Raw genomic sequence first — 24,384 nt, 5'->3', positions numbered from 1 at the left:
CATTCCATCACTGTGAGATGCCTCACAGCTTAGTTTTCTAAGATTGCAGGTGGTCTGTCAGTACAAATAGCCTAACTTTAGTAAAGAAAAGAAAAAAATCCCACCTGGCCTCAGGAAAACATCAGCTTTACTTAAGACACAACAAGCATAGCTATTTCTATGAAGCTATCTCCTCATACTACCACCTCCACTACCAAAGCTAAGAAAAAACATTTGCACATCACCAAGGCAGTACTTTTCTGTTCCTGTCACCAATCACATGTCACAACCATTAGTACTATATTAACAGTGGATAGTAGTATTATCTTGTGAGCTGGGACCAGCCAATGTGAAGCACCTACCTTTGGCAGCAGATTTGGGATGTCAGCAGTAAATTGTGGATTATTGAATTTGTTACTGTATTTTTTACAAGGGTAGAAAGAAGTGTTGGTGAGATTTTCTGTCTCGTGTGTCAGAATAATTTGGCTGGGTTCAAGTACTCAACTCATGGCAACCCTGCCAATGGGAAATCTCCAAGACCACCTATTCCCTATCATTCTTTTCAGGTCCTGCAGGTTAAAGTTCATGATCTCCTCGACTGAGTCTTGCAGCATGTGATCCTCCTCTCTTTCTACTGTCTTCTAACTTTCCTAGCATCATTGTCTTTTCTAATGAGTCATGCCTTCTCATGATGTGGCCAAAGTACGACAGCCTCACTTTAGTCATCTTGGCTTCAAGGGGGAGTTCAGGTTTGATCTGTTCTAGAACCCATTTGTTTGTGTTTTTGATTGGCCAAAGTTTCCTCAGCACTCTTCATCTCAAATGAATTTATCTTCTTTCTGTCCACTTTCTTCACTGTCCAGCTCTCATATTCATATATGGTGAAGAGGAATACCATGGATTGGACAATTCTGACTTTATTGCTCAGTTGTATATCTTTGCATTTTAGAATCTTGTCTAGTTCTTCATCACTACCTGGATGCTCAAGTTCCATTCCTAGTCTTCTGATTTCTTGACTGCAGTCTCCATTCTGATCAATGTTTGGTCCAAGGTATGGGATGTTTTTAACTATTTTGAATTCCTCTTTATCTAGGTTGAATGTATGTAAATCCTCCGTGGTCATTATTTGTGTTTTCTTCAAGTTATTTGCACTTTCTTCTTTAACTTTCCCTAGTAATTGTTCCAAGTCTATTATCTTTTCCACTAGTAGCATGGTGCTGTCTGCATAGCTTAGATTGTTGATGCTCCTTCCTCCTATCTTCACTTCACTTTCCTTCTTCTAAGTCTAAACCTGCTCTTTGTATGATGTTTTCTGCATACAACTTAAACAAGTAGTGTGACAGAATGCAGCCTTGCCTGTTCCATTTGCTGATTGGGGACCATTCTGTTTCTCCATATTCCATTCTAACAGTAGCCTCTTGTCCTAAGTACAGATTTCTCATCATGACATGGCACTCCCAGGTCTTTAAGAGTATTCCATAGTTTTTGTGATCTATGCACTCAAAGGCTTTGCTATAATTTATAAAGCACATACTGCTTTTCTTCTGGAATTCCTTGATGCAATCCATTAGTAATAGCAAATACATTTCTATACTGCTTACCCATGTACTAACTGGTTTACAAAGTGTAACCTAATTCCCCCAACAAGCTGGGTACTCATTTTAGCAACCTACAGAAGGATGCCAGGATGAGTTGACACAGAGCTCCTAGCTGGTATTGGAGCTCCATTAGCCATTGTATGTTTGCAATGTACTGCCTAGTGCCTCTTCCTTTCCTGAACTCCATTTGTACCTCTGGGACCTCTCTCTCCATATATGATTGGCATCTATGGTGGAGAATTTTGACCATAATTTTGCCTACATGGGAAATGTATGCTATGGTCCTATAGTTGTTACAGTCATTTGTGTCTCCTTTTTTATGAATGGGGATGTATATTGATCATTTCCAATCTGTTGGCCACTGTTTTGTTTTCTATATTTTTTTGCATATTTTAGTTAACTCTAGAGTTGAGTCTGTTTGTGTGGACTGTAGCAATTCAGATGGAATATCTTCTGTCCTTAGTGGTTTATTCTTCCCAGTTTTCTGACTCCATCTTTTTAGAATTTTTGGTTCATCTTGTAATGACTGGTGACATAAAATTTGGTTTTTAAGGCAAATGAGGGGAATGCCTCCTGTGCAAACAGTCCCCATGTGTAAATTCCCAGAGTTTATAAAAAGTGGAGTTTTTGATTGAGGAAGCTGTAGTCCAGAATTTCCAAGTTCTCTGAATGTTTGACCTCACTATCTTCCCTCCCCCCATTCTTTCAGAACTGACACAAATGTAAAATAAAACTCCTTTTCCCCCTTGTGTCCACCATCACAAGTAATAAAGTATCCAGCTTCTTAGAACTGGGATTTAGAGATTAGTGTTGTCTATTTATTTATTTTTTTCTGTTTACCCAAAGAATCTCCTCTTTTTACCACATTAATAATAGACGCCAAGAAAATCCCATTAGAAGATATTCTTGCAGACTTATGACAATAATACCATGCAAGTAAGACATTCACTTATGGCTAACAAGTGAACTAAGAAGTCAAAAAGTTTAGCAGACTCTTGGAGTCCAAAACAAAAAAACAACAGAGGGCAGAAGCAAGAATCAAAGGTGAATAGAAGGAAAGATCAAGTTATAGTCAAAGCTAGAAGGTGGTGTCAGAAGGTCTGTGTGTTTTGAAATCCCTGGCTCCTCAGCTGTTTGGAAATTCATTTTTGAAGGGGGAAATCAAAAATTATTCAATAATGTTTGAAGTCAGAGTGCCTTTCTTTTGCTTGTTATAAAGTTTGACAGATCATCTTTGAACCATGGCACAATTCAGTCTTGTTGAGCTTTGATCACAAACATAATGGATTTGTTTGTTGTTCTCTATAGGGCAAAAGTAAATCTTAAAACAATCTAGTTAGTGTTGCTGTTAATTAGCAACTGCAGAAAATTTGCCACATACAAAGGCAAGGCTACAAAAAAAGCCAGACAAAATGTAGATTGTCCATTATCACAGGGAATCTAAAGAACAAGAAAGTTCATAGCATGTGGCAAGCCCACAGACATATAACATGCCTTTATAGGCTGAGATAAAAGTGCCGCCTCTTGGGATTGTCTCTGTGTATGTACAATCATAAAGTTAGAAATTAATCGCACAAGCCACCTAGTCAAACCCCCTACCATGCAAAAATACACTGTTAAAGCACTCTTGAGCAATGTCTATCCAACCTCTGTTTGAAGTCCTACAAAGAAGGAAAAGCCACCACCTGCTGAGACAATCTAATCCACTGCCAAATAGCTCTTAGTGTCAGGAAGGTCTTCATAATGTTTAAGTGGAATGTCTTTTCTTGCCATTTGAATCCATTAGTTTGTTTTCTAGTCTAGCAGAAAACAAGCTCACTCCATCTTCTACATGACATCAGGTATTTAAAGAGGTGTATCATATCACCTCTCTGTCTTCCATCCTTCAAGCTAACCATACCCAGCTCCATACACTGCTCCTCATAGAGCTTGGTTTCCAAACCATCTACCATCTTGGTCACTTACATATTGTATACATCCTCTTGCATCTCTGGAAAGCTGAATGGAGTTTGCTAGAAAGCATTTCATTATCACAAAGGCAGATTAGAGCTTGGAAACATTATTTTGGGGACTCCAGCTCTCATAATCCCAAGCTGTCATCTTCATTACACTCTTTGTCCAAATGGGCCTGTCTCAAAGGGATCCTTTGCAGCTTCCAGAAAATTCTTTTGTATGGGGAACCAAATTTTACTGTTCAGTTATTTTGCCTTCCTTGTTCCCAGCTTGGGAGTTTAGTCCACTGAGCCTAGTTTAATAGATAGAAGACACTCTTCTGGTATCATTTGAGAACATCATGCAATGACAGACACTTCTTGTAGCATCCAAGAATATCCCACATAACACCTGAATTGAACACCTGTACTTCTTTCTTCTCTTTCCCCAGCAAATGTTTTTAATTATTTGATTGATAAAAGTAATATTTGGGTTCAAAGGCTTGCTCTTAGATTTTTGTGCCTTTTTGAATAATATAGTAAAGCTGAACTTTGGACAATACAGTGGTGCCTCGGGTTACGAAATTAATTCGTTCCGCTGTCAATTTCGTAACCCGAAAGGCTTTCGCAAGCCGAATTCCCATAGGCGCTAATGGGGAAAAGCCGCGATTCCGTGTGAAATCGCGCAGAAAAGCACCAAAAGTTTTTTCGTAACCCGAAAAAACTTTCTTAACCCGGAACAATAATTTCCTATGGGTTTTTTTCGTATCCTGAAAATTTCGTAACCTGGGTATTTCGTATCCCGAGGTACCACTGTATAATAAACAATGTGAGTTTCTGAATTTTCCATAATCCATTTTTCTGGTGAGATGTGGGTGTTGCTCCATTGTCGCTCATGCTTCTTTTAGTGTAAAGAGCAGTTGACATTTCATGCTCGTTTTTCATGTAATCAGGGGAGATGTATGGATAATATATAAACCATATCTCACCAGCATGGTGTAGTAGCCTGAGTGTTGGGTTCTGGAGGATAAGGGTTCAAATCCTCACTCATCTGTGGAAACCTACTGGTTGACTTTGGGCAAACCATACTCTCTCAGCCTTAGAGGAAGGCAATGGCAAACTTCTTCTGAGGCTGCATCCACACTGCAGGAATACTCCAGTTTTAACTGCCATGGCTCATTGCTAAAGAACTCTGGGTATGGTAGTTTTGTGAGACATTTAGCCTTCTCCATCATAGAGCTCTGGTGCCACAACAAACTACAGTTCCCATAACTGCATAGCATCTACCCACGGCAGTTCAAGTGGTGCCAAACTGGATCATTTCTGCAGTGTGGATGTAGCCACAATAAATCTTGCCAAGAAAAACCTAGGATAGGGTTGTCATTAGGTCAGAGTTGACTTCAAGGCACATAACAACATCACTTTGGAGCTCAGTCACAGTGCTGGCAGTTAGATGCACTGGAGAAAACCTTTCAAGAAGCCAAGTAAGAAAGGCAAGTGAAAACATCTATTCTGGTTGTTACTCCGTACTATGCAGTATCATCTGTCCTAGACATGTACCATATTCAGGAATCATTTTTCCTATATAGGAAATTTGTTTAATGAATATAATGAAGAGTATGGGACTATTTTGTATTGTGCTTACAAAGCATAATGAAATAAATTAGAATAGAAAACATAATATTTAGGGAGGGGTGAGGAAACATGAAGTTCATTGTTGCACAGAAGATTAAAAACATACACCGTGTTCTTTCTCTGACATCTGGACACAAAATCTATATCTGTCACTAGAATACTACCTCACTGAGTTACATTTAACTCCCAGTCATTAAATATGTCTTCAGATGAAGTCTATGGAGTTAGTCATAGTAATGTCTGTGGGAACAACTCTGAAGGACAATTCACTAATATGTCATAGTTCTGGGCACTGATTAAAACTTCTCCAAGTATAATGGACAGCCTCATATCAAGTACAGGGAGAGAATGTCATGTCAACTAATCATTAAAAGGCAAAGCTGTCACAGATATGGCAGCTTGAGATGGCTAAAGCCATTGTAAACTATGCTTTATAGACATTCTAGTTTCTCAGTTTGAAACCCATAGTTTGTGACAGAAAAAGATGAAGAAAGATCTGTTCTTTTTTTTTTCTTGCAGGAATGCACAAGACAACAAATGTGCCACTGAAACATAGGCTAGACTTTAAATTTTTCTTATAATTTAGAAATGAACATACAGAGATGGAACTGAATAAAACATTACTTTTGAAAACCGGTTCTTGGCAAACTGGATGGGACTCTAGTTGACCAACATTAATCAGATGTCTTGAAGCAATTGGTTCTAAGGAATTAGCTGGGTGAGGGAGAAAGTAGAGCAGCAGGTAATTTCTAATTTAGTTTTGGGGTAATTGTTCCTTTTCTAGCATACTGCTTACCATGTAACAATATTATTGTTACTGACGTGGCAGCTTGTACAGCACACCTGTGCCATACAGAAATGTGCCATATGCGGCTTTAACTTTACACGGAAGGTTAAGCTGCCGGGCAATGAAGATATAGGCTGCCAGAAGAAGATTCCTTGAGAGATGCAAGTCCCCCTTTTAATGCTTTTGTGTCACTCTCTTCAGCTGGTACAAAAATGTGCCTTCATGAATTATGTTGAATATTTTCCTGTAAGAAACATATCCCTCAAGTGAATCAAGATGATGAGAAATGCAACTGGACAGACCACAGATATTCAGCATGGACAGAAAACCACCAAAGTGGTTAAGTATGTTGCAACTAATATAGGCATGTTACAGAACGCCCATTTGGGGTGGCCTGCACCCGCCCCTTTCCCCATTGTATTGGGGCCTCAGCTGCCAGAACGGCAGCCTCCGAGGCCCTGATCCACCGCTTTCCAGGCCGCGGGGAAGCAGCAAAAGGCCACTTCCCTGCAGCCTGGAAAGGGGTGTCCTTGGGGCTTCAAGCTCCAAGGATACCTGGCGACGGCAGGGAGGAGGAGAAAGGGGCTGTCTGCAGGCTGCACCAGTGATGCAAACAGCAAAAGGAGCTCAGTTTCGGAGCTCCTTTTTGTGCTGCGGAAAGGGTGCTCTATGCGCCCTTGCGCAGCGCGACAACGTCAGGTCCGCGCCGCCTCATTTGGAGGCAGCTCATTCGTGATGTCGTCATGGCGGTCCCCGTGTGGAACAGGAGCCGGCATTTTCTACATGCTGAGCATGTACTAGGGTTGGGGGCATCCAGAAGGGACGCCCCTTTCTAACCCTAGTACGTGCTGAGCACGTACTTTAATGCCCGTCTGTAACAGGCCGTAGATTGCTGGACTGGGTTCTAGAAGAGTTCCTGGAAGCAATAGTTCATTGAATAACCTAATGTAAAGTCTGCCCCATATATAACATCCTTTCAAAGGCACTGTGTATGTCCAGTTCAAAACACACAGCAATGTCATAGGCAGCATACTGCTAATGACTCGAATTCTGAAAAAGCCTTTCCAGTTTTCAAGACCAACAGATTAGGTATGTCTGGTGTGCTTCAGTGATGTTAACAATGACATGGGTGGAAAGAGTTTGTACCTGTCTCTGTGACCCTGAAGAAAAGGCAGCAGATATTGCCACCACACCAAAGGTCTGATGTTGCTGTGAGCCTCCAAGTCATGTTTTACTTATGGTGACCCTAAAGCAAGCCTATCATAGGATTTTCTTGGCAAGTTTCTTTAGAGGGGGGGTTGCCGTTGCCATTGCCATCCTCTGAGGCTGATAGAGTGTGATTTGACTAAGGTCATCCAGTGGGTTTTTATGCTCAAGCAGGGAATCTGACACTAGGGTCATCATCCAATGCACAAACCACTACACCACACTGACTTTCTACACCAGAGCTATGTTACTCTTATGGCAGCACAAGTAATGCAAACCAAACATTCTAGTTCCCCCCCCCAGGAAACAGTTCTATTTCTTCATGGGAAAGTTCAGTGAAATGTCATCCAAACAGAACCAATCAGTACAGATGACAGGTTATATCCATTGCCAATGTGGTAGGTGTTTCAAGATTCCAAACAAAATCAGGTACAGAATTTCACATCATATACTGAAGTAACTATAGGGACTCCTGTCTACCATGACTGAAAAAGCTGCGAACATCATGGGTGAGAATTGGAACTTCATTACCTGGTAGCACAGATATTTCTTTAAAATATGATAATTGTTTTTGGTTTTTTTAATCAGGTGTGGGGTGTGTCTGACTTATGAAAAAGACTGAGAATTAATATTATGGATAGAGCTTTCTCTTTTTCCTTCCTCTCCCTCTCCCTCTATGTTCATTTTTAACTACATTCACTCCCTTTCATGGGATGGGCTGATCAGAAATGGGATTTTTCAAAAAAGAAAGTCAGTGCAGCTATTTCCTCTCCACCCAAATTCAAAACAGACACTAGAAGCATGCTAAAATTATGGGCAGGATTTTTCATCTGAAGACTAATAAGGTTTTCAGTATAGTAACAAATTAAAAATGGTAACTTAGAATTAATTTGAATGTAACAGATAGCCTTTTTTCAACTAAATGTAATAAATGTAAGTTTAAGAGTGTAAACATAAACTCTGTCTTTAAAGATGACTAGCAAATAGATCCAGACCAGAGGAAATAACCCTTGAGATTCAGGTTGCAGAGCTATGAAAAACATTGAAGGTTAAAACCAGTACTTTGAATGAGACTCAAAAGCAAACTAACAACCAGTATAACTAAGACAAAACCACACAAATAGGCAACCATCATCCAGGACTTATTAGAAGGCATGCAACAACAACATTTGAAACTCCTCAAACATCTTCAGAATTAGCCACACAGTGAACATATTACTGTAATGAAGTCTGGAGGGTACAGAAGAGTAAATCAATATGGCAAGGTCAGACCTATCTAGAAGTAGAAAACAGTAATTAACCAAAGACACAAAAAGACAGTCTTTGCAACAGTTCCAGTCTACTTCTCAAAAGGCACCACTTGTTTGAGGCAGACACCTAGTCCTTTATCTGACCAGATAGGTCACCGAGACCCCATCAGTCACTGCCATGTTCATGTCCTCAAGACCAAGTTATAATTAGCAGGTTTATTCACACAGGCAGTTCAACTGCAATATCCTTCAGCACTACCTATGTTGGTGGAGGGTTGCCAAGTGAAAACAGGACAGGACTTCTATACCCTCAATAATTATGTAGAATTTTTGCAGGTGCTGCTTGTCACAGTCACTCTACTTGCTGAAATTCCCTCTTCTTCACAACTGTTAGAGATACAATAACTTGTTTTCACCTGGCAACCTTAGTGGCTAAGTTTGGTAAAGAGTTGCAGTTCAACCACATCTGTAGGACCACATGTTTCCCACCTATAGAATATATGGGTAGGTTTAGTCTGTCCTCAGTTATACAGATCTCTATGATACTGTAAGGAAAGTTATGCACCAGCCTATTAAGGGATTCTTCTAATTGCAATGGTTGGGGAGAATGTGCTGCCTGGTACATGATTACTGTTCTGCCTCTATTCCTTGACCAGTCCCACTGATGCCAGCACCATTCTATAAAAGCACAATGAGATGGCTGCCTAGTTGGAAATGAAAGAACTTGTGTGAAATGGACAGCATTCCGCTATTCAGAAGTAGCTTTAACTGGGTTAATTCAGGCTTACTTGTGACTAAATGTATGAAGAATTGCAGTGTGTACCCACCCTTTTTCCAACTAGAATATCGCTTCTGAAAGCCACTTCAGAAAGAAATGTCTTCAGGAGCTCTTAGCTTCCATTTCACATTCTTTAATACAGAGCACCATGGGCATATCAAGTTCTAAACTGTTTACTCATGAGGAAGTTAAAAGCACACTTCATCTCAAGCTTCATTAGCAGGGCCAGCTGTTAGACTGTTTCCTCTGTATATCCCTGCCAATGTAGAAAAGTGGATTAGTAGTCAGTTAAGTGGCACTTACTAGTAAAGCAAATCACCAACAAATGTGCAGGGTAGATAAGCAGATTAGGGAAGGATTCAGCCATTCTGCTCCTGGCTGCTCCTTGCCTCCCCTCAGGTCTCCTTCGCACTCAGTACTTAAAACAGATGCCCACAAAAAGGAATAAAACTCAGTCTTTACTTTCTGAAAACAAACACCCTACTTAACAAGAATATTTAGTTGCACACTACTTCAGCCCCTGCAGGTTTCAGCTGGGCTCATAGATTGTGGTTTTATCCTCTATTATTTCTAAATAATTTCTCCCCCATCAGCCATTTAGACACTGCCTGAAATTCGACAGCAAAGCCAATAATAAGGAAGCAAAAAGTGAATCAAAGAAAACAAGCCATGTTTATGGGCACTGACTACCTTGCCTGCTGTGTTCCCTCGGGTCCCTCCCGGCTCAAGTATTAAACAGATTTATAATTATGCTCCCTAAAGCTTTTGGGGGGAGAGTTAAAGGCTATTTTAAAAAAGAAGTGGCTAAAGCTATACTAAACACCCTTTTCTTTGACATGATATTAAATTCTCTCCCAATCCCACTAACGCTATGGTTATTGAAATGCTGGTAGTTAGACTTCACTTTTACAAGGTAATTTTGGACAAGAGTAGGATAAAAGGGGCCTTACATGAGCTTCATTGCCTATGAGAAGAAATGTGGTTACTTCAGCCAAGCTTTCAGGGCATTCTTAGAGAGGTATGGCCATTAAGTAACATAAACAAAGGGGATAAAATCGATGCAAGACTGGGTAAAACAGTACAAATAGACAAATACCCTCTGTCCAGTGAGATTTACTCTTGGAAATGTGTGAATAGGGATTCATTTGCTGCTCTCCTGTGTCTTTGACAGCCCTTGAGCTTTAGGTACTATTCCACTTTTGAGTATTTGGAGGGGTGAGAGGGATCACTTGCTTCTGACAACAAAATATCTTCTGTTAGCCTTGAAGAAGTGGCTTTATAAAGGTATTATTAGGCTGGGTTTAAATCTCAGCACAGGAAAATTGTCAAGAGTATAAGATGTAGGAGAAGCTTCAGGTTGAAGTGTTATCCATCTCTTTTTAGTCCAGCTGGCCTAGCTGCATGTAAGACAACATAACTTTTCTAATGTATGTATTCCTGTGTGGTGGCGGCATGATACCACCACACAGGAATACATACTTTACTATTGTTGTTGCTGTTTGCCTTTAAGTCATTTCCAACTTATGGTGGCCCTAAGGCAAACCTACCACAGGATGTTCTGGGCAGAATTTGCTTGAGGGGGGTTGCCTTTGCCTTCCTGTGAAGCTGAGACTGACTTGCCAAGATCATCCAGTAGGTTTCCATGGACAAGTGGAGATTCAGATCCTGGTCTCCAGAGTTGTAGTCCATCATTAGAACCACTACACCATGCTGGTATTTATAGTGCCAAATAAAAGAGATTGGGCTGCAGAGTAAGGGTCTTAGGCTAACCATGGAGCATGGGCCTTTGAGATGTCCCATGCCTGTGACTCTTCTTGGTTTAGAACATGGTTATTTACCAACCTACTTATCCTAAAGTGGAATGCCAGTCAACGTTACCTTTGCCAGGAAGGTACAACATCACTTCTTGCCAGTAGTATCATCGGGCTTGGTGAAACCTGGTGAGGCCTGCCCCCTCACTTCACCTCCCCTCCCATTTGCCTGGCTCACTTGCCGCCCTTGCTGCCATCTTGGTCCTCTCCCCAGGGAGAGAACTGGGTTAGCAATAAAGCCATGAGGGGAGTGCTTGTCCCTCCGCTGCCCTCGCTGCTACCTCAGCTTCCTCCCCAAGGATGGACCCATGCCGGCAAAAAAGCCACGAGGGGTATTCTCACCATTCTGCCACAGCGGGTGGAGGGCCCTACCAGATGTCATCCATTCTCTGGGATGTCACCTGGTGTGGTCCATACCTGCCCAGTGATGCCACTGGTCCTTGCACATTTTCCGTTCTCTCATGCTAGTTTCAAGGAGGATGCTTACCTGATGCTGTGAACATCTCAAGCACCCAAGGTTTGTGTTTCCTAAATTAAGGCTCTATTGACTTTAGACCTCAAAGCACAAGGGACAGAGGTTGCATTGGTCTGGACCTTACCTGCAATATTTTCCACTGAGTTCCAATAAACTTCAAAACATTTTTTTAAAATTGTAAGCAGAAAAAAAAATGTATTTAGTATGGGTGCCTTGTGCTCTAATTCTGCATATAGCATTGCTATCAACATCATTGATCTTCTAAAAAGATTCATTCTTGACATAAATCCTGTTTAGTGCAAGCCACCAAAAAAGCTATGGGGAGCATTAAATAGCCGTGCATCATAATTATACATAGATCATTAAGCTGTCAGAAGAAACATTTTCAGTCTTTAATTTACTGCCATTTGTTTCTTTGCTTTTTCTCCCTTTAAAATAACATGAAGGCAGTAGGAAGGACCTTTTCATTCTGTTTAACTTATGTCTAATGGGCAGAGCCACTATTTGGAAGTGTCAATGGAAAACAGTTCAGATCTCAGCTCATAATCACTATCACTATTCTCATTTTTCTGCTGGAAAGCTGAGTGAGTGCTGCCAGCTTAAAGCCATTTCGGCTGTAATAAAACCCTTTCTTGTGAGTAAGTATTACTCCATGGAATTTACATTTGAGTAGACATGCATATGATTTCACTACTCATGAGTTCTTAGGAAAAATGAACACAGGGAGCAACAACATTTTAGAATTTATTTCACAGGAAGTGTGTGAAACATTTCTGATAGATCATCAATTCTTAGAGGGGCTAGTGATGACTTAGTTGCTCATAGTGCATAGGTCATGAAAAGCTATGGAATGATCTCAAAGAAATGGAAATACTACTACTCCCTCGACCCCCTGGTATATAATAATTATCGGCCAGTCTCGCTGCTGCCATTTTTGGGGAAGGTGATCGAGAGGGCGGTTGCAATCCAGCTTCAGTCGGTCTTGGATGAAACGGATTATCTGGACCCATTTCAAACTGGCTTTCGGGCGGGTTACGGGGTTGAGACGGCCATGGTCGCCTTGGTCGATGATCTCCGTCTGGGCATCGACAGGGGAAGCGTGTCCCTGTTGGTGCTCTTGGACATCTCAGCGGCTTTCGATACCATTGACCATGGTATCCTTCTGGAACGCCTGGTTGAGGTGGGAATCGGGGGCACTGCGCTCCAGTGGTTCCGGTCCTACCTCTCTGGGAGGTTCCAGATGGTGCAGCTGGGAGACGTGTGCTCCGATAAGAGGGCCCTCACAACTGGGGTCCCTCAAGGAGCCATTCTGTCTCCCATGCTATTCAACATTTACATGAAACCGCTGGGAGAGATCATCCGGAGACATGGGGCGCGGGGTTATCAGTACACTGATGACACCCAGATAGTCTTCTCTATGTCTCCGACTGATGCAGTGACCGAGGATGGCGTCTCTCCTCTCGTGGCATGCCTGGAGTCAGTAATGGGCTGGATGAGGGAAAACCGACTCAGCCTAAATCCAGAGAAAACGGAGGTACTCGTGATAGGTTCCCCTGGTCCAGGAATGGCGGTGGTTCCACCTGTCCTGAACGGGATCACGCTTCCTGTGAAGGGCTCCGTGCGCAGTCTGGGGGTGCTTCTTGATTCGTTGCTTCACCTTACATCTCAGGTGAATGCGACGGTCAGGAACACCTGTTATCAGCTTCGGCTTATTCGCCAGCTGCGCCCATACCTGGCCCAGAGAGACCTTGAAACGGTGGTACATGCTCTGGTAACCTCTAGATTGGACTTCTGCAATGCGCTCTACATGGGGCAACCATTGTATCATACTCGGAAGCTACAGCTGGTACAGAATATGGCGGCCAGGCTGGTCACTGGTACTTCCAGGACCAGCCATATTACACCGGTGCTTAAAGATCTGCACTGGCTGCCTATTCGCTTCCGGGCACAGTACAAGGTGTTGGTGATTACCTATAAAGCCCTACATGGCTTGGGCCCAGGATACCTGAAGGACCGCCTCTCCCCATACATTCCGCCTCGCACCCTCAGAACTTCTGGGCAGCAATTACTTAGGGTCCCCGGGGCCAAACTCTCCTCTACAATGAGGAGGACGTACTCCATCGTTGCTCCGACCCTTTGGAACACGCTGCCCACAGAGCTCCGCTTGGCCACCTCCCTGGCCCAGTTTAGAAGGGATTTAAAAACCCTTCTATTTCAAACTGCATTCCCCGAGTGAAGTCCTAGATGGCCTCCCTCTCCCTGCTGACGGCAAGACGGATGGCTGACCGGGGTTTTTTATATTGTTTTTAACTTGATTAATGTATGTAATGTAATGTATTGACTATGTTGTTCACCGCCCTGATCAATGGAAGGGCGGTATATAAATAAAAGTTTTATTTATTATTTATTTTACATTTGATTGTCCTGTGTAACCTACACTCAAGTCAAGAGGCTGCCCTCAAAAGTGAGTATGGAGAAACAGAATGGTTCCCAGTCAGCAAAGGGGTCAGGCAAGGCTGTATACTATCAACCTATCTATTTAGCCTGTATGCAGAAAACATTGTATGCAGAATAGGCTTAGACTCAGAGGCAGAAGAAGTGAAAATAGGAGAAAGAAATATTAATAACCTAAGATACACAGATGACAATACTACTAATAGTAACAAACAAAGACTAGAGCAATTACTGATAAAAGTCAAAGAGGAAAGTGCCAAGGTTTGATTAATGCTGAACATTTTTTTAAAAAATGACCATAGAAGATCTTCAAGAATTCATACTAGACAATGAGAAAATTGAAATAGTGGGATCAAGCATTGATCAGAATGGAGACTGGAGTAAAGAAATCAGAAGAAGACTAGGAATGGGAAGGGCAGCTGTGAAAGAATTAGACAAGATCCTAAAGTGTAAAGATATACAACTGAGCACTAAAGTCAGAATTGCCCAAGCTATGGTATTCCCCATCACTATGTATGGATGTGTGAGCTGAACAATGAAGAAAGCTGACAGAAAGAAAATCATTTGAGATGTGGTGCTGGAGGAGGGTGCTGAGGATAGCATGAATGATCAAGAAGACAAACAAATGAATTCTAGAACAGCCCAAACTCCCCCTGGAAGCCAAAATGGCTAAACTGAGGCTGTCATACTTTGGCCGCATCATGAGAAGGCATGAATCATTGGAGAAGAGAATAATGCTAGGAAAGATAGATGGCAGAAGAAAGAGAGGAAGACCACATGTCAGATGGTTAGACTCAGTCAAGGAGGCCACAGGCCTAAGCGTGTAAGACTGAGCAGAGAGGTAGATGATAGGGTTGTCCAATCCAATGAGATGTCCAATTCACAGGTTGGCTCAAAGGCAGTTAACAACAATAACAGTGGCAGTAACAATCCTCTATCTCCCACCGAAAAACAAACTTATTCACTAGACCAAATGATGATTGCACTAGCACCACCCCATTCCTGTACATAACCTATGATGGTTTGATGGATTTTGAAAACCTTGGATTGCCTCTAGCACCAGTTAACAGCCATGCTGAACTTGGGCTTCAAAGAAGACTCATCCTGCTGAGATAATTACATCTGTCTTTAACTTATTATTGCTGCCTAATATGTTTTTGGCTTATTTATTTTCTTGTTCGTTTTAGTGCATTTTGTAAGTAACTCTGAGAACTTTGATATAGCGTGGAGTATAAATATGATTTCAGCATTGGTTAAGATTACTGGACTATACTTACAGTGCTGCTATTCCACTTTTACTGTCTGCCTCCTGGGGCATTCTAGGGTTTGTAGTTCAGTGAGGCCTAATAGCTCTCTGGCTGAGAATTCTAAATGGCTTTCCCTAAACTGCAAATCTCGGAATCCCACAGGAGGCATCCATAGCAGTAAAAGTGGAATAGCAACTATATAAGGGATGGAATCCTGGCCTAGCCATGGGAACCCACTAGGTGACCTTCAGCAAGTCATACTCTCTCAGGCTCAGGAGGCAGCAAAGGCAAACCCCTTCTGAACAAATCTTTACAGGCAGACCCCATGATAGGGTTTGCCTTAGAGTCATCTTAAGTCAAAATGACTTTAAGGCACAAAACAAGAACCAACATTTAATAATAACAATTTTTTGTTTGTTGTTAGCTGCCCTCAAGTCAGTTCCAACTCATGGTGACCCTGTGGATGAGACATCTCCAAGAATCCCTATCCATCACTGCCTTGTCCAGATCTTGCAAGCCCCTGCTCATAATATCCCTAATTGAGTCTATCCATCTGGTTTGTGGTCTTCCTCTCTTTCTTCTACCCTCTACCTTTCCTAGCATTATTGTTTTTTCTAATGATACATGCCTTCTCATTTTGTGGGCAAAGTACGATAGTCTCAACTTGATCATCTTAGCTTTCAAGGAGAGCCCTGGTCTGATCTGTTCAAGAACCCATTTGTTTGTTTTCTTGGCTGTCCGTGGTATCCTAAGTACTCTTGTCCAGTACCACATTCCAAATGAGTTGATTTTCTTTCTGTCTGTCTACTTCCTTCACTGTCCAGCTCTCACATCCGTACTTGGTAACTGGGAACACAATGGCCTGAACGATTCTGACTGTAGTGTTCAGTTGTATGTCTTTGCCCTTCAGTGTCTTTTCCAGTTCTTTCACAGCTGCCCTTCCCATTCCTAGTCTTCTTATTTCTTGACTGCAGTCTCCATTCTGGTCTATAAAATACATGGGTTGGCATAAGTTGAAAACAACCTGAAAGTACACAACTATAACAACAAAGTAGTACCAGGTCAAGGGGCTAATCCTTCCTAGCCATCTAAACACTACCAATGCCAGGGTCATTATCAAGATGGAGAGACCCAGACTTTATCTTTTTAGAAGAAAATTCCATCACACAATTGCTCATCTGGAGATTGGGGTCTACTATACTTCAGTCCTCAGACTGAAAACAGTAACTTGTTTGAGACATTTTAAGCAAAGGTAAGCTTGGAACTAGGTACTTCTTGGCTCATTTTCTTTTCTTTTTTTAATTTTTTTTATTTCTTACCAAAAAAGGCAGAAAACAATAACAAATACAAACAAAAACAAGCTTATTTTCTTAATCACTTAAAAATGGGAGCTAGAATATGGAGAAATGTTAATTAGCTGACAAGGGATGGTTTGAGCTATCCTCCATTTCCAGCCAGAATGCTAGAACTGTGTTGCTGGAATGGGGAGTACAAAAATCTCCTTTACTTTTCTTATTAACTCAGAGACTAAACAATCACCTATGGTCCAGGAAACATATTGAGGGAGAGAGAGGCAGGGTAGTTCCAACAGGCCTGCCTGGAAGAAGACAAGCCCTCCCTTAATCCACCATCTTGAGGGGGAGAGAGGCAGGCTAGCTCCACCAGGCCTGCCTGGAAGAAGCAGAGCCCTCCCTCTGGTCCATCTGCCTTGGTCCAGCCCTCAGAGGGAGAGAAGAATGCTGGACCTGATCCCCTCCCCCCTCACCATTCCCTTCTCCTTTTGTGTTGTGTCTTTTAGATTGTAAGCCTGCGGGCAGGGAACTGTCTGGTTAAAAAATAATAAATGTAAGCCGCCCTGAGAGCCATTAGGGCTGAAGGGCGGGATATAAATACCTAAATAAATAAATAATGCTAACCATGATAGGAACATTCACCTAGTAGGACCGGGGACTTCAGAAGCACCATAGCTCTGGGACAAATGCATCTGACACAATAGCCATCTCAACACAGAGGGTCTCTCACACAAACACAAAACTATCTCCTGGAAGTTGCTTCAGCAAGGCCTGATGATCACATTTCCCCAGACTGTTACTCAAACAAATCAGTGCAGATTGTATATCCCAAACACAGACTATGGTCTGTTGCTGCATGTTCTCATGAAAATATGCAGAAAAATCTTCTCCATGTTAATTGAACCATCTATGATACTATCTGACATCCCCTTCATTCCTGTTTGCATATCTTATCTCCTGATCAGATGGGAACATGCGTTGATATTTCCTTATCCTAGATTTGTATAAGTGTTCCTAATTACACGGTGCATGGTATTGGTAAATTGTGGCAACATTCCAGAAAAATGCCAGCCATTTACATTTATCAATACTAAGGAGAGCAGATCCCTTACCTAATGGCTATGACACTCTGTCAGACACACACTAAATGAATGGAAACACACTCAAGGGAGAATGTTCTTGTATTATACAGCAGGGTAGTTAATGTAGACATGAGTTTGATTAATAAAAGACATGTTGAGGCCACACTAGGGATTTCTGGAAACACCTGGACCTGTAAAATGGCTTCCAACAAGAAACTGTCATTGGGGTTTTTCCTGTATCTGAAGATTTGCTTTGATAGACAATCAGTGTAATACAGTCAACAACAATGCTGAACCTGCCTTTTTAGTGGATCTCACCTACTGGAACAAAAACTATTGTTGGTTACATGGGCCCTTTCTGAGCCAAAAGAACACATATTGAAACTTCAAGCTCTGCATTTAGAAAAGCAAATGCTGTTCCATCTTCTCATGCAATTACCCAGCATGGGTCTTAACAGGAGAAAGCTATGATGGGAAACATCTCTCACACTTTTGACTCCTGGGCATGTGAAAAAAGAGAGCAATGTGCCTCCAGAAATATCTTGAAAGGACCAGATGTTTGAAGAAGAGATTTCACAAACAAGGAACTCTGTCTATTTTGAGAGACAATCCAAAGGCACCAACTCACAGATGTATTCTGTATAGCAAGCGAGTACATAACAACATTTTGCTAAATGTCTTTTTTGGGGGAAATATTCACTAATGAATCTCTAGATTGAATTTATAATCAGCTATGGGGCCCTCCTTTACTTTAGTTTATATTAGTTGCCTTCAAGTCAATTTTGACCCATGGCAACCACATAAATGAGACATTTCCAAGATAACCAATCCTCAGTAGCTCTAATTTGGTCCTGCAGACTTAGGGCCATGGCCTCCTTGATTGGCTCTATCCATCTGCAATGTGATCTTCCTCTTTTCCTACTGTCTTCTACTTGACCAAGAATGGTCTTTTCTAGTGAGTCATGCTTTCCCATGATGTGGCTAAAATATGATAGCTTCAACTTAGTCATTTTGGTTTCTAGGGAGAGTTCAAGCCTGATTTTTCTAGGACCCATTTATTTGTCTTTGTAGCAGTCCATGGCATCGACAGAACTCTTCTCCAACACTACTTCTTAAATGAATCAATTTTCTTTCTATCTGATTTCTTCACTGTCCAGCTTTCACAGCCAAACGAACAGGTTTTACAGCCACAGAAACTGGAAATATGATAGCCTGGACAATCCTAACTTTAGTACTCAGTGATATATCTTTGCTCTTCAGAATCTTGTCTAGTTCCTTCACAGCTGTTCTTCTGAGTCTTAAGGGCTAAACAGACCAGTGTTTAATGCCATCCTCGGAGCAAAGTGGGGGAATGGTGTCTGCACGCCACATGCCCCGATGCCACCTGGACACCAGCACCATGATGTGTGCCCAACCACACAGTGAGGGGCATCACTGCACTCCTTTGGTGCAGCGTTTAGACACACTGCACCATAGGAACATTGAAAAGCCGCTGCCACCACAACAAGGGCAGCTTTTTTCAGGAACTAAAAGGAGTGGCATTTTGCCGTTCTTTTTAGAGCTCGCAAAGTGCTGGATTGGAGCTGTGGCATGCAGTTGCTGCAGCCCTGATATGGTGCTGAAAGGGGCTGTGTGGAACCATTCCTTTGGGGCCATCTGTGGAGCCCCATAGGCTTCTGATTTCATGACTGCTATCTCCAAAATAGTTAGCACTTGACATTTTGTTTTATTTATATAATTTGTATCCTGTCTTCTTCCAAGGAACTCAAGCCAGTCTATTGGTTCAAAAGGAAAAATATGTTGGAAATATTTTATAAGGAAGCCACCTGTTTACAGTAATAATCAAATTCTCACAAATATTTCTAAAACAGTCTTACCTATCCAGTCTTTCTTTGAATGTTATGAAGAAAGACATCCATTATTTTTCTAGTACTTAGTTAAAGCCTGTTAAATAGCATTGTCTGCCAGTTTCCTCAAACAACAGTATACCAGACAAACAGCCAGTGAATATAACCTTATATCTTTTGTGCCAGGGGTGGGCCAACTTCACCCACAAATCCAATCCTGCTGTAGTATCAGACCACTCCACACACTGTCAAAAATTGTATGGACAGTAACAACTGGAAGTGGATTCTTCCCACATCTGATTTCTAGGAAACTGGGGCTGTATCCAGACTGGCACAAAAGCGCTGGCCTGGATACGTACTAGGGTTGACTCAGGGCATCCTTTACAGATGCCCCACAACCCTAGGATGTACTCTGTATGTCAAAATGGTGGCGCCCTGTCTACATGGACGCACTGCCTTCAAACGGTGCGGCGCGGGCATCACATCCTGGCACCACTGCAGGGCACTTATGGCGCCCTTTCAGCGGCGACAGAAGGAGCTCCATTCTGGAGCTCCTTCCACCATGCGTGTTGCTGGCATGGCCTTTAAAGAGCCATGATAGCGATACAGAGAGAAAGGAGCCAAGCGGCCCCTTTCTCCCTTTCCCCGCCGCTGTTGGGTTATCCTTGGGGCATGAAGCCCCAAGGAAACCCCTTTCCAGGCCGCGGGGAAGCGGCATTTTGCCACTTCCCCGAGGCCAGGAAAAGCGGCGGATCGGGGCCTCCAGGGCTGCCACTGTGGCAGCTGAGGCCCCGATCCATCGGGGAAAGGGGCAGGTGCAGGCCACCCCAAAGGGGCGGTCTGTATCCTGCCCATGTTTCTAATCTGGAAAAAAATGCAAGATAACAAAGATAAGTCACACATATTCTCCTCTAGAACAAGATACACACTCCCCTGTGCATTACTTTAGGTAACATGAATATTACAGCAGTAGCTTCATAGGAAGGGGGTCATGCTATGTGGGGCTGAGTATTACCCACCCCTATTTTTTGCTGATTATATATTTTCAGTCCAGTACAAGGTGTTCCCAATAGCCTATTCCATATTATAGCTCAGCAGCTACAATTGATGGCCCTTTTGTTGATTATAGCCCTAAGAAGGCAATGAGAGAAATACTCTGCCTGTCTCCTTGAAAGGTTATGTCTTATGCAACTGCCACAGCGCACCATATCAAACGTTGATGCCCTGCTACAGAATAATGTTATTGGTGGTCTAGTCTATGCTTTGCCACAGCTTAGTAAGGGGTAGTAGGCAGTGATGCAGAACAATGTTCCAAATTAAGGTCCGATGTTTCACACCTGGCACCTTAAATAAAACAATCTCAGTGCCAAAAGTACACTTCAGAGAACTATCACTAGTCAGTCAACAATCCTGGCCTACAGCAGAAATGGGCACCTTTCTTCTGAGAAAGACTGCATTTTCTTACATCAGAGGATTATTGTGAAGAAGAATGGTGGAGGAGAGCCAAGCATGCTACTTTGAGCTCTTTGGTTGAAAAGAAGGCTATAACAGTAACAAAATATACTCTCCTCTCTGCCCTACAGAAATCTTCATTTTATAAGGAAACATGATGAAAATCTTCTTAGAAGGATTGCAAAGAATATCAGAAAGGGTATTAGAAATGCCTAATGCTCAACCCATATTTTCATTCAGAGTACAACCTGAGAAAGCACCCTCCATTTCTGAAAGCTGCTGGTGTAAAGGTGCTCTACTGACAGCCTGCTCAACACCTGCTCAGTAACCCTGGAAGGCTTTATTACATTGGGTGAAATGGCCACAAATGCACTGGAAGCTGCTTCACAGACCTTTTCCACCCCAAGCAGCAGCTACACTGCATCACAGCATTCCCAACCAGCTACCCTGCCACTAAGTGGGCATAGAAAAACCAGACTTGTCTCATTGACCGTGGAAAGGTATACATGGGATCACTTTTCTCCCTATTTATTTTGAGTGATTGAAAGCAAGTCAGAGACCAAAACAATTATAGGACACCTCTGACCCGAAACTTGGAATCAATAAACATTCCACCTGAGTGATCAATGTAATGGTGATTTCTTTCCTGGTCACACTGAGTTTATTTACAGCCTAAACGATTAAATCTGAGAATGCCCCCAGGCACCAAACCTGACGTGAGCTTCCTAATTGCTCTCATAAAAGGAGGAAAAGGAGCCTTTGTGTTTCAACTGTATAGCACTGCATCGCTGGTGGGGCAGAAATATGAGGGTGACCTTGAGAATCTGCCTTCCAGAAGGCTCTGCAGAAAGAAATGGCTGCCAAGCCCCTCGCCATTTGGCAGCACAGGTGCTGTTTATAACGCCGGATCCCATGCAGCATTCTGGTGTGCTCTTCTTCACACTGCAAGCCTGTGCCTGTGCTCCCTAGGCTAGATTTACAATCAGCACAAGATGTGCTAAATCTGTCAGTGTCTGTCTCTGACTCGACTACAACTGCTGTCTACTAGCAAATGCAGATACCCAATGCCTCAATGGAGGCCTCTGTAAAGCAGGCACTTGTCTGCTCCACCCAGCTCCAATTTCTTACATTGATGAGATATGAAACAGGCTCTCTCACAAGAACTACAAGAATTATTATATTACTAGAGACAGCAATCTCTGTTGAGTGCAGGCTCCAGAGGATGGATCTATAAAAGAATCAATCAGCAAACTGTACTGTTTCTCCGCATAAACAATGTCCCTCAGCCATTCACAGCAAATATTCAGCGAACACCAGAGAGACTCTTATACACCTAATTCCATACTTTTCTAGCAAATGGTGAGGGGAAGCAAAAGAGCCCTTCTTAAAATATTCTTGTTGTGACTGATATTCTCCTAAAAAGAAGCAGATTGAAACTGCATGGCAATGCTGCATCTGATGTTTGTTACTGGACAACTCTATATTTCCACAGCTATCAAGCACAGTTTTTATCTATTTTTAAGTTGTTTTCTCTGTCAAGCAGCAAAAGTAATACAGTTCCTTTGAGGCTACGAAGGCTTATAAAAAGGCACTTTCTTGTTTTTCTTAGATTCTGTGCTCAAACAGTAAAATGGAATAGAAATAAAAATGAGAAAGGGAAAGTGTAAACTTGAACAGATTAACTTTTGCTTTTAGAATCTTCCCCATATATAATTTTTCTATTTCAAATCTTAATGGTGCACTAGCAGTCCAAAGTAGTGATTATCTCTGTGAGATGTATACATTCATTAAGATGTACTGTATATTTGTCATATGAAGAAAGCTCTTAGTTATTCCAAAAATAAAAGCTGTTGTTGTAGAAGTGAGGCACATTTTTTAAAGCAAATGAGAAGAGCTGACCACAGCAGCTGGGTACTCCTGATTTTATGCATCAAAGGCTTTCAGACAAGAGTCCTGATCTATGTATTTGTTCTTGTTCCAGAGCAGGAAATTATAGTGCCAGATATTAATACTGTTTCCTGTACAACTCAACGGGTCAAAAGAGCCATTAGCAAAAAGATATAAACATGCAACACAAACATTTTATGAAATTCATAAAAGATATTCTTGAATGTAGCTCTGGAGCAGTCTAAAAACATTAATGTTTGGCTCTGTGACTCATCATCCTTTTCAGAGGAGGGAGTTGGAGCAGGACTCAGCGGAACTGCTCATAATGAACCATGTTAATGCAAACAGATTTTACCACCATGCTTATATTTAGAGTAAGAAGAGCACATCAATAACACCATCTTGAAACATCATAAAAACGGGAGGGAAAGTAGTGATTAAGGCAATGATTAATCATCCTATGGTTAGTCACTATCCACTAGATTTTCTCCTCTATTTCACCTTATTCAGATATTCAACCAGCTCTTTGTTTTACGAAGATTCACATTCAATGAACCTCTGTACTGTTCCCTCACTTTTGATCTTATATTTGCTCCCTGATGAAAGAAGCCAAGGAGGCTCAGGTCCACTTCCTCTCCCTAATTGCTTCCTGATGCCAGCCTATTTATTCCTAAGATGGATCCAGGTGGTTATTCTAAAAACACAGACTCCCATAACCTGCTACCTAAATGTTGTTCTAATAGTACTTTCTAAATAGCTTGGAAATGCTGCTGCTGCTCAAATCATATTAACACTGGCTACAGCCCAGTTCGATGACCACTGGGGAAGCTGCTTATCCAATGCATTGCTTCAGTGCAGTCTGTGACTCCTATTGAACTGTGTTACTGCCAGGTTGGTTATAATGAGGAATATGAGGGAAACAGTTGCTAAACATAACAGAAATTGGTATATCTGCCAATTCATTTTTGAGCCTGAAAGTTAATTACAGTTTTCTAAGGTAGAGCAGAAGTCTGCTACAGACAGCCCATCACTTCAGCCCACCACTCTATGTGACATTCTGCATATGTCACATAGAGAAGACAACATTCTTTTATGGTTTTACTGGGATTGGTAAGAGAAGATGTTTCAGTTTTTATACCTATATATGATTATGAGTCTGAAAAAAGGAGGGGGGGGTCAGATCTCCGTTGGGCCACAGAAAATGCTGCTTGACCTCACATAACTCACATTCTCTCAACCTCAAAGTAAGCACAAATCCATTCTGAACAAATCTTTCCAAGAAAGATAGTTCACCTTTGGGTTGCCGTAAGTTGGAAACAACTGGAAGGCACACAACACAAAAATACATGAATTTTTGAACTTTTGAAATTGTAATTCAGAGACTTAGGGATACAGAGACATTTGTATGTAGTTTACAATTCTAGATAAGCCTGTAAAATGAACAAATGTTAAAAACAGATGCAGAATTACAAATTGTGTTCCCAGATCACAGGACCTGAAATCTCTTCTTTGATCCTTAGAGGAGGAAGAATGTCAGTTTAAGACTGTTACCTTAGAAAGGATGTGTAATTATGGCGCGGTACAGAGCGCCAAAAAGAGGTGCCTCCCCAGTGCCTCTCTTTGCTCCAGATGAGCACCGCAGCAACCCAATTGCACAGTGCTGCTGTGGAGCA

This window comes from Sceloporus occidentalis, unplaced genomic scaffold, assembly GCF_023333645.1.
Source record: "Sceloporus occidentalis isolate IW3139 unplaced genomic scaffold, rSceOcc1.0.p SCAF_1, whole genome shotgun sequence".
Taxonomy (NCBI): domain Eukaryota; kingdom Metazoa; phylum Chordata; class Lepidosauria; order Squamata; family Phrynosomatidae; genus Sceloporus; species Sceloporus occidentalis.
This window is presented reverse-complemented; position numbering follows the sequence as displayed.